The following is a 13,459-nucleotide window of genomic DNA, read 5'->3' as shown; positions in this document are numbered from 1 at the left end:
CGGCAACCTTTGCATATTGGGTTGACACTCTAACCAACCAAGTTATCTCCCTCCCTTCCTCTCTCTCTAAAATCAGTTTATTTAAATATCATATCCTAATGATTGCTAACCTAGCTCTGGGATTTTTATTTCCACTTATTCCTCATTGATTCCTTCATGTCATAGCAGTGGTCAAACTATCTGGTACACCTAGCAAAAACTTGGGGCTGCGATTGTCCCTGGAAGGAACTAATCAAGCAAAATGTCAAGTGCTGGCCATTTTCAGCACCAGTGACAGCCGCTGTTGTGGAGTCGGACCTGAGATGGCGCTGTTGCACTTTCTCAGGACCTACCAATTTCACCTGGACTGACGTTTCCTTTATGCCTGACATCAACTTGTCAATCATGAGGGAAGGAAATGAGTGTGTAGATGCGTAACAAGTCCAGCTTTCACAGTTTCAGCAGAGGTTTCTGGCTGGCTAGTGTGTGGTGAGCCCCTGAAACCTCAGTGCCCACAGACTTTCCTTGTGGGAAAGCCTGCCCAGACTCCATCCTTTGTGGCAGCCACGCCCCTCAGGGGGAAGGAGGGACTGAAAAGCATTTTCGTGAGGCTGGCACACCTTGCCCTATCCAACCTGAGTATATCTTTTCTTTTCTTTCCTTTCTACTCTTTTCTTCTCTTCCTCTTTTCTTTACTTTCCTCCCTCCCTTCCTCTGTCCCCCTCTCTGTTATTTCGTCCCTCCCTCCTTCCTTCTTTCCATCCTTCCTGTTTTGCTGCGCCAGTTCCATCTGAAACCAGAGTGGCTGGAGGAGGGTCATGGTAATGAATGGGAGTTTGGGGCTAGGAAGGGTGGGAGGAAGCAGGGATACAGCTAAGGGTGGACTTCCCATTAAAGAAGAAAGAGAGGGAGGAGGTTAAGAGTGGGATGGTTGTGAGCAGCTGTTTGTATTTCATGTGAACCAACAACTAACCAGGTGAATGAATTTGTATTTCTTTGGAACAAGCAACTTGTGGGTTTTGCTTTTAATGTTTTTATGACAAGAGCCTAAACTCGCCTCAGTGATTTTGGCAAAGAGCAGCAGCAGCCGGGAAGCCCAGTGATGAGGGGCCTCCTGTGTATTCCTGGAGGGGGCAGTCAGGAGCCAGGAGGTAGAAACGGGCATGGGACAGGAGTTAGTTGTCACAGGGCTATATGGTTATGTAGATGTGTGGCCTTGGGCTCACTGCCCATAGTTCCAGCTTCCTCATCTGTAAAGTAGGGTCACTGTGACATTTAAGTGAGATAATACCTGTAATCATGCTTAAAAACTGTACAGTGTAATATGCCATTTCCTTGTTGACCAAATTTCTGTTTTCTCTTTGTCTGTATCCTTTCTTATTAGTCCCTCAACCTCAGCCCTATTTTTTTTGTCTCCTTTCTCTCTCTCTCTCTCTCTTTCTCTTTACTGTATTGTCTCCTTTTTTCCCTTTCATTATTGTGATTGTGGCCTCCTGCCCATCTGGGATGTTGCTCTGTTGCAACCAGAGCCATTTTAGCACCTGAGGCAGAGGCCATGGAGCCATCCTCAGCGCCCGGGCCAACTTTGCTCCAATGGAGCCTCGTCTGTGGGAGGGGAAGAGAGAGATAGAGAGGAAGGAGAGGGGGGGTAGAGAAGCAGATGGGCGCTTCTCCTGTGTGTCCTGGCCGGGAATCGAACCCGGGACGCCTGCACGCCAGGCCGACGCTCTGCCACTAAGCCAACCGGCTAGGGCCTGTGCCTACTTCTTGTCTCTGCCCATCAAGGACCTAAAGAAGCTGATTGTACCTTTAAGGAAATTATTGTCTGGTTGGGCAAACTAATTCAGTACTGAATAAATCGGTTGCATATTCAGTGCTCTATACTAGCAAATCATTTCTTGGACACAGTTTCTAACTGGGGAAAATGAAAGAAGGAAATGAATGTACACAAAGGAAAAGCAGCTAAATGCTCAGATATCAGTGTAGAGTGGAGAGCGTTTTATCCTGAGGAGTCCAGGAACCTGCAGTCTGCTTTAAGCTCTGGCATTCTTTTTGTGAGCTAAGAACAAGGCACTCACTTCAGTGTCCGTAGTTATTTTATTATTATATTTTTTTCTTTTAGAAAATAAAGGGTTGAAGTAGACTGGGAGATCTCAGGGAATTCTTCCAGGCCTAAGAAAAAGATGAGTCATTTATTTTTTAACCTCTCATAATATCTCTGAGTTTCCTAACCAGAATAGTAATAAGGAGAAAGGTTAGAGTTAGTCAACCTCTGGATATGGAAAGAAAAATGGAGATGGAGTGAAAGCATTCTTATTCATCTCTGACTTGAGCTTCTTTTCCTGAATTTACTCATGTGGACTTCTCCACTTTCCACTCCCTACAATTCCAGCTGAATTGGGCAGTGTGGATTCCAGCTTTGTCATGCTGTGAATACCACATCCTAACAGGGAGTCTTCAGGCAATAGAAGGCAATAGAAGACTCCCCCTTTTGTTTCCACTTTCTATAGCTCTCATCAGTCTCAGCGGTATCTCAGCTTCTAAGCATTGTCTGCCCCCCCCCCCAACTCCATCTGTTTTCTCACGTATAATAATAAGCCTTCTAGACTCTGCAGTGGCAAGGCATACTGAGAGCTGATTCCTTACAATTGCCGTCGTCAAAGCAACTTGAAGATAGTGATTGCATTGTTCAGACCTACGCTTTTATACTTTTGTGGACTAAATTACTGGCAAACATTAGAAATGAAAAGGAAACCCATTTTAATGTTTTTTTCTACAGCAGTTAATATCTTACAGCCTCAGTCATAATAAGCTGAAACCTATCTTTATGTATTTAACAGTGGTTCTTTTTTAATTATTATTAAAAGAGGTGAGAAGGCAGAGACAGAGTCCCACATGTGCCCCACCTGGGATCCACCCAGCAAGCTCCTACCAGCTGGTACTCCATCCAGCTTGGCTGCAGCTCCATTGCTTGGCAACTGAACTATTTTAATGCCTGAGGCTTAGGCCATGGAGCTATCCTCAGTGCTCAGGGACAACTTTGCTTGAACTATTTGAGCCATGCTGTGGGAGGAGAAGAGCAAGAGAGAGAAAGAGGAAGAGAGAGAGAGAGAGAGAGAGAGAGAGAGAGAGATAAAGGTGGGGAGGGTTGAAGAAGCAGATGTTTGCTTCTCTGGTGTGCCCTGATCAGAATCAAACCTGGGACATCCACATGCCAGGCTGATGCCAGGCTGATGCTCTACTGCTGAGTCAGCCAGCCAGGGCCTACCAGTGGATCTTAAAGTTGACAGGTAATAAAATACATACAAATATAGTGCTATTTTTAGAATATTGATCTAAATTAAAATGACTATATGTATATAATTTTAGACAGTGTGAAAATTCTACTAAGAACAAATTGTAACAGATGCTAAAGGCTAAGAAAAAAAATGTTTCAAAATGTACATTTCAAAGGGTATATAATACACATATGATACTCATATTTTAAGCCAGATTGCTTTCTGGAGAATGCTTTGAAATTATTAGCTTTTGTCTTATAATCAGTCGTTGAATGACCTAACCAGATATACAATATTATTGGGTCAATGCAGGGTGTTATGCTGAGCAACTCCAGAAGGTACCATTTATGTTATGTTCATGTGCTATCAACTGAATGATGAAAAATATTTGCCCCAGATGATAATTTGGAGTTTACAGATAATGATCCAAAACATGGTTGTTGTTTTTTTCTGATAATAATCAGCTATCAGAACCTATTGTATGTTGAAGCCATGCCTAGTTTGTGTCTTTATTATCAACTTCTTCGAAGTCCCTTTTTAAAAAATAATTTAATGGGGTGATATTTGTTAATAGGATCATATAAGTTCAAGGTGTACATCTCTATGATACATGATCTGTATGTTGCACTTTTGTCCCTCGCCCAAAGTCAAATCATCTTCTTTCACCATATATTAGGTCCCCTTTACCCCCCATCACCACTATTGTCTGTGTCTATGAGTCTCAGTTTTCTATCCCACATATAAGTGAAATCACATAGTTCTTAACTTTTTCTATCTGACTCATTTCACTTGGCATAATATTCTCAAGGCCCATCCATGTTGTTGAAAATGGCATATTTTGTCTTTTCTTATGACTGAGTGGTATTTTATTGTATATATGTACCATATCTTCTTTATCCAATCCTCTAATGAAAGACTCTTTGGTTGTCTCCATGTCTTGGCCACCATTGAAAAATTCTGTGATGAACATGGGGGTGCACATGTCTTTGTGAACAAATGGTTTAGGAGTTTTGGGGTAGCTACCCAGTAGAGGGATTGCTGAGTTATATGGTAATCCTATTCTTAATTTTTTAAGGAACCGCCACACTGTTTCCCATAGTGGGTGTACCAGTTTACATTCCCAGCTTCACATAAGATCTGACACAATAAATTACATGGAAGAAAACACAGATACTAAACTTATGGACCTTGGCCGTAGAGAACATTTTATGAATTTTACCCCAGAGGCAAGAGATGTAAAAGCAAAAATAAATAAATGGGACTATATCAAACTAAAAAGTTTCTACACAGCAAAAGAGACAGAAAACAAAACAAAAAATCAGTCAACCGAATGGAAAACAATATTTGCAAAGTCCCTTTCAAGTCAAATAAGACCGACTGGGCCCGGGCAGGGAATGCTCCATTTGATCTTTGTGTCACTGCTCAGTGATGTCCCTTCAGCTGACGCACAAATTTAGGGCTGCCTCTGGCCAGTTAGAGGAAAAGACTTGTTTATCTGAGTAGTGAAAGTGACAGACTTGGCTTGTGGTTCAAGGGAGGAGGGGGACTAAAAGAATGCTGAAAATCTATTATGACTGCCGGTTTCCCATCAGATTTATAAATAGATGCCACAGAGCTAGTCAGTCTGGTCTGAACCTGCCTGCCTTCTATGTCTGTGGCTTTTTCCTGATGGTCTTTTTCCTGTTGTCTGACCCCTTTAGCATCCTTTGGGGCTATCTTAGGATGAGTCAAAATGAGTTCTCCTGGAGGATGAAGAAAGAAGCAGAGTAGTCACAAGAATAGTCTTTAAAGTTCTGCATGCCAGCAATGAAAATACTGTACAACTTAAATATAAAGTTTCTCATTTTCAATCTTGGACGTATATGGGGTAGATTTCCAGAGGCTAGTCCAGACACAATTATGGCCCAAAGTTCTAACAGGCAGAAGAAACTATGAAAGTATATGCACATTAGAAATTTCAGGAACAAAGATCTTTCTCCTTATCCTCATCTTTACACACCTTAACTACATAAAAAGAGACCAACTATCCAGACTATCTCTTGAATGATGAAAAATGGTAGTGAAAGAACCAGGAGGGCATTTAAGACACAAAATACTCATCTTAGCTTAAGTGCTAATTAACTGTTGGAAGACACCTAAATTTTGCAACTCAGTCTCCTCATCAGTAAGTTATCAAAGTTAGGGTTTTTTGGTTGCTTTTAAAGGGCTCTCTGATTGTAGAGATTTAGAATTCTATGACACTTGTAGAGCACGACTTGCATTCATACTGTGCTTGTCAGGCAGAATAAAAAATGGAAGCGTTGGCTGCTGTTTGTATTGTTTCTTTAGCAGGGAGGTATAGCTAGAGTGGTACAGAGATATGGCTACTTCATTTCAGTGTGCGGAGACAATGGCTCTTTGACACCGAAAGGTGAACTCGCTGTCTTTGCATCCCTTCCTGGAGCCAAGCAGCTTCCATAACACTGAGTGACCTCGATGTCACTCCCTACCTTCCTTGTCCTCACCCATGTTCCACTCTCAGGATGGTCTGGTAATGGATTCATAGTCAGGAAGTCCCACATCTGATTAGATCTCTGATTTATTTTTTGACCTTGGGCAAGTCACCTTTTCACTTAGATCTTAGTTTCTACATGCAATATGAGGTTGTTAAAACAGCCATAGATTATTTTGAAGTGGCTTTCTATTATAAAGTTAAAGATAACTTTGAAGGATAATTCAATTTTGCAGAATTAAAAAGAAATGTTGAAAAACCAAATGTTATTTTATAATTATCTATAAATCATCTTCCTTTCACCATCACTACCTTTATCATTCTAAATCTACTCTTCTTGGGGTGATTATTTTTAATTCATTGAGAATGAGAGGCAAGCTGACTTAAAAATGGGAGTATGAACTTAGGTTACCTACAAACTGATTAGCAATAAAGATTTGATAGTATCAGCAAGGCCATAGGTTGTGAGTTTATAGAAATTCAGATAGTATGTGAGATAAATCACTCACAAAAAGAAGTTCAGTGAACACTGAATAGAACTTTCTCTGCTAGATGAAAATCCCCATATATTCATACCTGAGTTATGGGGTTCAAAATTTTTATATTGGGGACTGAAACTTTATGGTTTTTATTTAAACTTTAATCAGATATATTTTGGGTGCTCAGGGAGCAGTAGTCTCTGTAGGTTAGATATGTAGAAACATTTATGTCCCACCAATTCATGGCAACCTGAGAAATTTAGAACAACTAAAGATTGTCAAAGAAAATGAACTGGGTTCTGAAACTCAGAGCTACAGAATATGGTGCTCTGTGTACTTAGCCAAATCTGAGAAAGATCAGTGGTGGCCATGGCACTAGGTGTAGATAGCATGTCTGGCCAGCCTTTAGGACGCATGTATTGTCCAACCTGTTCTAGAACTGATTTTCTTAAAGACAGAGCAGTCTGTGATATCACCAAATTATATACAAATTCTTGTTTGATCTTTAAAGGCTACAGAACTATAAATGTTATTATCAATAACAAATGAGACTTATACACTGAAACTATAAAATATCATAGAAATAAAGAAAATATAAATAAATGGAAAGACATACTGTGTTCTTTTTTTTTTTTTTTTTTTTTGGATTTTTCTGAAGCTGGAAACGGGGAGAGACAGTCAGACAGACTTCCACATGCGCCTGACCGGGATCCACCCGGCACACCCACCAGGGGCGACACTCTGCCCACCAGGGGGCGATGCTCTGCCCCTCCAGGGCGTCGCTCTGCCGCGACCAGAGCCACTCTAGCGCCTGGGGCAGAGGCCAAGGAGCCATCCCCAGCGCCCGGGCCATCTTTGCTCCAATGGAGCCTCGGCTGTGGGAGGGGAAGAGAGAGACAGAGAGGAAGGAGGGGGGGGAGTGGAGAAGCAAATGGGCGCTTCTCCTATGTGCCCTGGCTGGGAATCGAACCCGGGTCCCCTGCACGCCAGGCCGACGCTCTACCGCTGAGCCAACCGGCCAGGGCCCATACTGTGTTCTTATGTAGAAATACAACCCTGGTAAGCTGACAGTAGTCTTCAAATTGATCTACATACATATCTCCACCAAAATTCTAGAGGGCTTCTTTTTAAAATACAGAAAGGCCAAGCTGATTCTAAAATTCATATAGGAACATAGGGGACTTAGAATATCAAAAACAGTCTTTAAAAGGAGAACAAAGTTGGAAAACTCATACTGAATAATTTTTTTTGTACTTTTCTGAAGTGAGAAGGGGGGAGGCAGAGAGACAGACTCCCATATGCACCCAACCGGGATCCACCTGGCATGCCCACCAGGGGGCGATGCTCTGCCCATCTGGGGCGTTGCTCCCTTGCAACCAGAGCCATTCTAGCACCTGAGGCAGAGGCTACGAAGCTGTCCTCAATGCTCAGGCCAACCCTGTTCCAGTGGATTGTTGGCTGCGGGAGGAGAAGAGAGAATCAGAGAGAAAGGAGAGGGGGAAAGGTAGAAAAGCAGATGGATGCTTCTCCTGGGTGTCCTGGCTGGGAATTGAACCCAGGACATCCAAACACCTGGCCAATGCTCTACCACTGAGCAATCCGGCCAGGGCCCATACTGAATAATTTTTGAGCTTACAATAAAGCTACAGTAATCAACTGACTAGGTGGTGGTGCAGTGGATAAAAATGTCAGCCTGGGACACAGACGACCCAGCTTCAAATCCTCAAGGTCATTGGATTGAGTGTGGGCTCACCTGGCTTGAGCACAGGGTTGCTGGCTTGAGCATGGAACCATAGACGTGACCCCATGGTCACTGTCTTGAGCTCAAAAATTGCTGACTTGAATCCCAAGGTCACTGGCTTGAGTCCAAGGTTGCTGGCTTGAGCAAGGTGTCACTCACTCTACTGGAGCCCTCCCCCCACCCCGTCAAGGCACATATAAGAAAGTAATCAATGGACAACTAAGGTGCTGCAACAAAGATTGATGCTTCTTATCTCTTCCCTTCTCTCTGTCTGTCCCTGTCTGTCCCTCTCTCTGTCTCCCTCTCTGTCTCTCTCACTAAAAAAAAGAAAAAAACAAAACAAAAACACAGTAATTAAGACTGTGCTATTGGCATAAGGATACACATATAGATCAATGGAATAGAATTGAGAGGTCTGAAAGAAACCCATATGCTTATGGCTGTTTGATTTTTGATGGGGTGCTAAAACAATTCATTAAGGGAAGAAGAGTTTTTGTTGTTGTTGTTGTTGTTTTTTGTTGTTGTTGTTTGTTTGTTTTTTTACAGAGACAGAGAGTCAGAGAGAGGGACAGACAGACAGGAACGGAGAGATGAGAAGCATCAATCATTAGTTTTTTGTTGCGTGTTGCAACACCTTAGCTGTTCATTGATTGCTTTCTCATATATGCCTTGACCACGGGCCTTCAGCAGACCGAGTAACCCTTGCTTGAGCCAGCAACCTTGGGTTGCTCAAGCCAGTGAGCTTTTTGCTCCAACCAGATGAGCCTGCGCTCAAGTTGGAGACCTCGGGGTCTCGAACCTGGGTCTTCTGCATCTCAATCCGATGCTCTATCCACTGCACCACTGCCTGGTCAGGCAAAGAGGTTTTTTTTTTAACAAGTGTGTTAGAACAACTGGATATCTACATGCAAAAGAATGATGGTAATGCAGAAATGAACTTAAAATGGATCAAAGACCTAACTGTAAGAACTAAAACTATAAAATTCTTAGGAAAAAATGTAAGTATAAATCTTCATGATTTGGGTTAAGCAATAGATTTTTAGTTGCAATGCCAAAAGCATAAGCAACCAAAAAAATAGGTAAATTGGATTTCATCAAAATGAAAAATTATTGTGCCTCAGAGGACACTATCAAAAGTGAAAAAAAAATTAAAGTGAACACATAACACAAAATGGGAGAAAATATCTCAAGTCATATATCACCATATATTAGTATTCAGAATATATAAAGCAGTGGTCCCCAACCCCCGGATCACGGACCTGTACCAGTCTGTGGGCCATTTGGTACCGGTCTGCAGAAAAAGAATAAATAACTTACATTATTTCCATTTTTATTTATATTTAAGTCTGACCAATGTTTTATTTTTAAAAACTGACCAGATTCCCTCTGTTACATCTGTCTAAGACTCACTCTTGACGCTTGTCTCGGTCACGTGATACATTTATCCATCCCACCCTAAAGGCCGGTCTGTGAAAATATTTTCTGACATTAAACCGGCTCATGGCCTAAAAAAGGTTGGGGATCACTGATACTTACAACTCAACAATAAAATACATATAGCCAGTGATGGGATTCAAATAATTTAACAACTGGTTCTTTGCCCTAATGACCATTTTAAGTATAAAAAAAGATACACCAAAAGGTAGTTTATTATTTTGTATATTTAATACTTAAATAAGAATAATAAAAGAGATACACAAAACTAGATTATCTTATAAGAAAGTTTTAAAATATTAATGAAAAAATATTAAATAATACCTGACAAAACACAATAAAACTGTTATTTAAGATATTTCCATATTGCATAACACAAAGCTGAACCAAATAACAGCTTGTCACCCACTGGTTGTTTGGCACTTTTTCTCATTATGTTATATGTTGGTTTACTGAAGTAATGAATGTGAGGGAATTAAAATGTAGTATTTCATCAAAGGTATAATGAGTTTTATGAAATGAATAAATGTTGCAAGCATAGTTTCATAGTATTTTTTTCTCCTATGGACAGAGTGAATATTAGTACAGGCACTTAGACTATGCTGCTGCTCAGATGAACAAAGCAAGGAATGTAAATTTGTGATTTCTACATTGGACAGCTTCCCAGGCCCCCACCTTAGAGAGGACCCTGATACAAGTATCATTTTAACAACAAGTTTGCTGAACTCAACAAAAATTAGGTATCGATTCTGCTGAATCAGTATGAACCAACTGAATCCAACCACTGCAAATAGCCCTATTAAAAAATGGGAAAAGGATTTGAAGAGACATTTCTCCAAAGAGATATACTAATGGCCAATGAGCAAATGAAAAGATGGTCGGTATTATTAATCATCAGGGAAATGCAAATCAAAACCACAATGGAATACCCATTTTCTGTCAGTTAGGGGGGGCTATTATAAAAAAGAAAGAAAAAACAAGTTAGCAAGAATCAGTAGTGTATGGGGTGAAACTAGACCCTTATAGATCGCTATTGAGAACGTAAACTGGTACAATCTCTTTGGAAAATAGTTGGCAGTTTCTCAAAATTTAAACAGAGTTACATATGACCCAGCAATTCCATTTCTAGGTAAATATCCAAAAGAAGAAAGAAAATATATCTGCATAAAAAAGTAAACATTTGTACATGCATTATTCATAATAGTGAAAAAAAATGGCAACTATTTTAATGTCCATTAACTGATAAATGGATAAACAAAAAGTGGTATATCTATCCATACAGTGGAATGTCATTCAGCCACAAAACAGAAAGAAGTGCTGATTTATGTTACAACATGGATGTGATGGTTAATTTTGTATGTCAACTTGACTGGGCTAAGGGATGCCCCTCTAGCTGCTAATACATTATTTCTGGGTGTGTTTGTGATGATGTTTCTGGAAAAGATTAGCATTTAGACCAGTGGACTGAGTAAAGAAAGCATGCTCTTATCAGTGTGAGTGGACAGCGTCCAAACTGTTAAAGGCCCAAACAGAACACAAAGGCAACCTATGATGTCCATCTTCCTGCCACTAACACTGGAGCTCCTGATTCTCAGGCCCTCAACCTTGGGCTGAATGGTGCCGCCTGTTTTCTTGGTTTTTCATCTGGCAGGTGGCAGACTGTGGGACATCTTGGCTCTCAGAGCCTCATGAGCCAATTCCTATATTAAACCTCCTCATTTTAATATGTATACCCTATTGGTTCTGTTTCTCTAGAAAACCCTTCCTGATACAGTGGACAAAACTTCAAAACATGTAGAGGTAAAAAGAAGCCAGATACAAAAGGCTGCAAATTATATGGTTCAATTTATAAGAACTGTCCCAAATAAGCAAATCCATAAAGACAGAAAATAGATAAATGATTGCCAGGGATTGGGTGGGGAGGGAAGTAGGCATTGGGGAGTGGTTGCTATTGGTACCAATTTTCTTTTGGAGGTGATGAAAATATTCTGAAATTAGATAGCAGTAATGGTTACACAATTTTGTGAATATACTAAATATCACCAAATTGTATATTTTAAAAGGGTGGATTTTATAACATTGAATTATATCTCAACCAAAGAAACAGAACAGAATCAATATTAAAGATAATTCTAACTAAAAATAAAATTATGAGAATCTACTTGGGAAGCAGTATAGTACAATGTAAGGTCACAGATTCTAAAGCCACAGGACCTGGGTTGAAGTTCCAAATCCTTGCTTACTGGATCTGTGGTCTGGATCAAGGTACTTAACCTCTGTGATCCAGTCTCTCTATCTACATGTAAACTGTTTGGAACAGTGCCTAACACATGGCGAGTGCTGTATAAAAATGTTTGTCACTTTAACTAGGGGCCATAAAATATAGAAGGCCACAGTAAAAAGCAAAAACCAGTATCAAGGAAGCTGTACTGAGCATAAATGTCAGTTAAGGAGGAGCTGAGCAGGGTGGAGTTTAAAGCTGATTGCTCCATTTGGTTTATTGCCTGAACTCTGCTCCATTTGACTAATGGAAAGAGACGGGGTTAGTAGAAAAGGAGGAAGAAATAGTAAAGCTTGAGGATATAGCACCTCTTACCAATGTCCAGGAAGAAGGTCCAAAAATCTGTTAGGGGGGGCACACAGAGGGGGAAACCAGAGTAAGGGATGGTGAACACTACCCAATATATCTTTGTTGTTCAATTTAAATGAAGATTAGGCTTTTGAGGGTTTTCTTATGGATTTTAGACACTAACCTGATGATCTTTAATCTATCCTGTCTTTACTGGAACCTTTGTTTCATCTTCATTTCAAAAAGTAGTATCAAACAAACATTTTTGAAGCTCATGCCACTGTAACATTTTTATTTTCAGGACAAATGAAGAGCCAAGGAGGATGGCAGTTTTGGACTTTTTTTTTTTTTGTAGCTCTTGTTTTTTTTTGTTGATAGGTAGCATACAGAGATTGTACTATAAGAACCAGTCACATACACATTTTGAGAGATGGATATAAGGTGTTGAAGTCCCATTTAAAAGGATAGAGAAAAACTGTTGTTCACTTTTCTTCTTGTTTTACACTTCTGAATTCCCTTGTACGAAAATATATTTTGTATGTATGCTCTTGGTTTCATCATTGTTGTGCTTTCTCAGATATTTCTCATTGAATATCAATAAATACCTTGTATTTTTACTCTTTATATATGTCACAAGTCTTTACATACAAACCTCTGACATAGAGTTTTAATTGGCTTGCTTAAGGTTACACACAGGAAGTTGCTGACCCAAGGCTATAACCGAGATCTCATTACTTGTTTGCATGTATTGGGACAGAATTATTCTCTTTCACTGTACACTTCTTCTAGAAACCTCTTTTTCTCTTTTTGAATTTTTATAAATTAATTTGAGCCAAACCAATGACATATGCTGGGGAGCAAGATCTCAGATGCTTCTGAGAATAACAGTTTTCCAGTTTTTTTTATGTATTTGTAATTATAGAGGGAGCTAAGGAAGATGACATGGAGTGGGGAGAAAGCAAGGTGGGGACTGGATTACAGAACAGATAACAACATTATGTTCTCTCTTGAGTGTAGTTGTTTCAAAGGTATGTTAACCTAGTTGTGTAGAAACAATGGACAGGGCTTGCTTAAGGCAAGGATACACTTTTTAGTAAAGAAGTTATATGCTGGGGGCATGACTACCCACCATGACCAGCCCAGTTAGGAATTTATAATCAGATTGTGCAGTGAGGTTACTTTCCGTAGAATGCTTTATTTATTTATTTTTTCATTCAGTTCCCTTTTTTGGTCATAAGTCAATCTGAGGGCTGCAAGATGATCAATCTTTTGCTGAACAGTGTGGTCTCACAGCACTAGGAAGGCTCCTTTCCTCTCCTAGACTGCCTATTGAGAAATAATGTGAGTGAGGAAAGTATGGCAAATTCCCGGGCAGGAGACAGCTGAGGTTTAAAAGAGAAGATTACTGTTAAAAACAAACAAAAATAAAGTGAAAATTATTACTTGGATCTCATTACACTGAAATCCATGCTAGTACAGAAATAGTTT

Source organism: Saccopteryx bilineata, chromosome 1 (assembly GCF_036850765.1).
Source record: "Saccopteryx bilineata isolate mSacBil1 chromosome 1, mSacBil1_pri_phased_curated, whole genome shotgun sequence".
NCBI classification, from domain to species: domain Eukaryota; kingdom Metazoa; phylum Chordata; class Mammalia; order Chiroptera; family Emballonuridae; genus Saccopteryx; species Saccopteryx bilineata.
The sequence above is the reverse complement of the archived record's forward strand: the minus strand, read 5'-3'. Positions refer to the sequence as shown.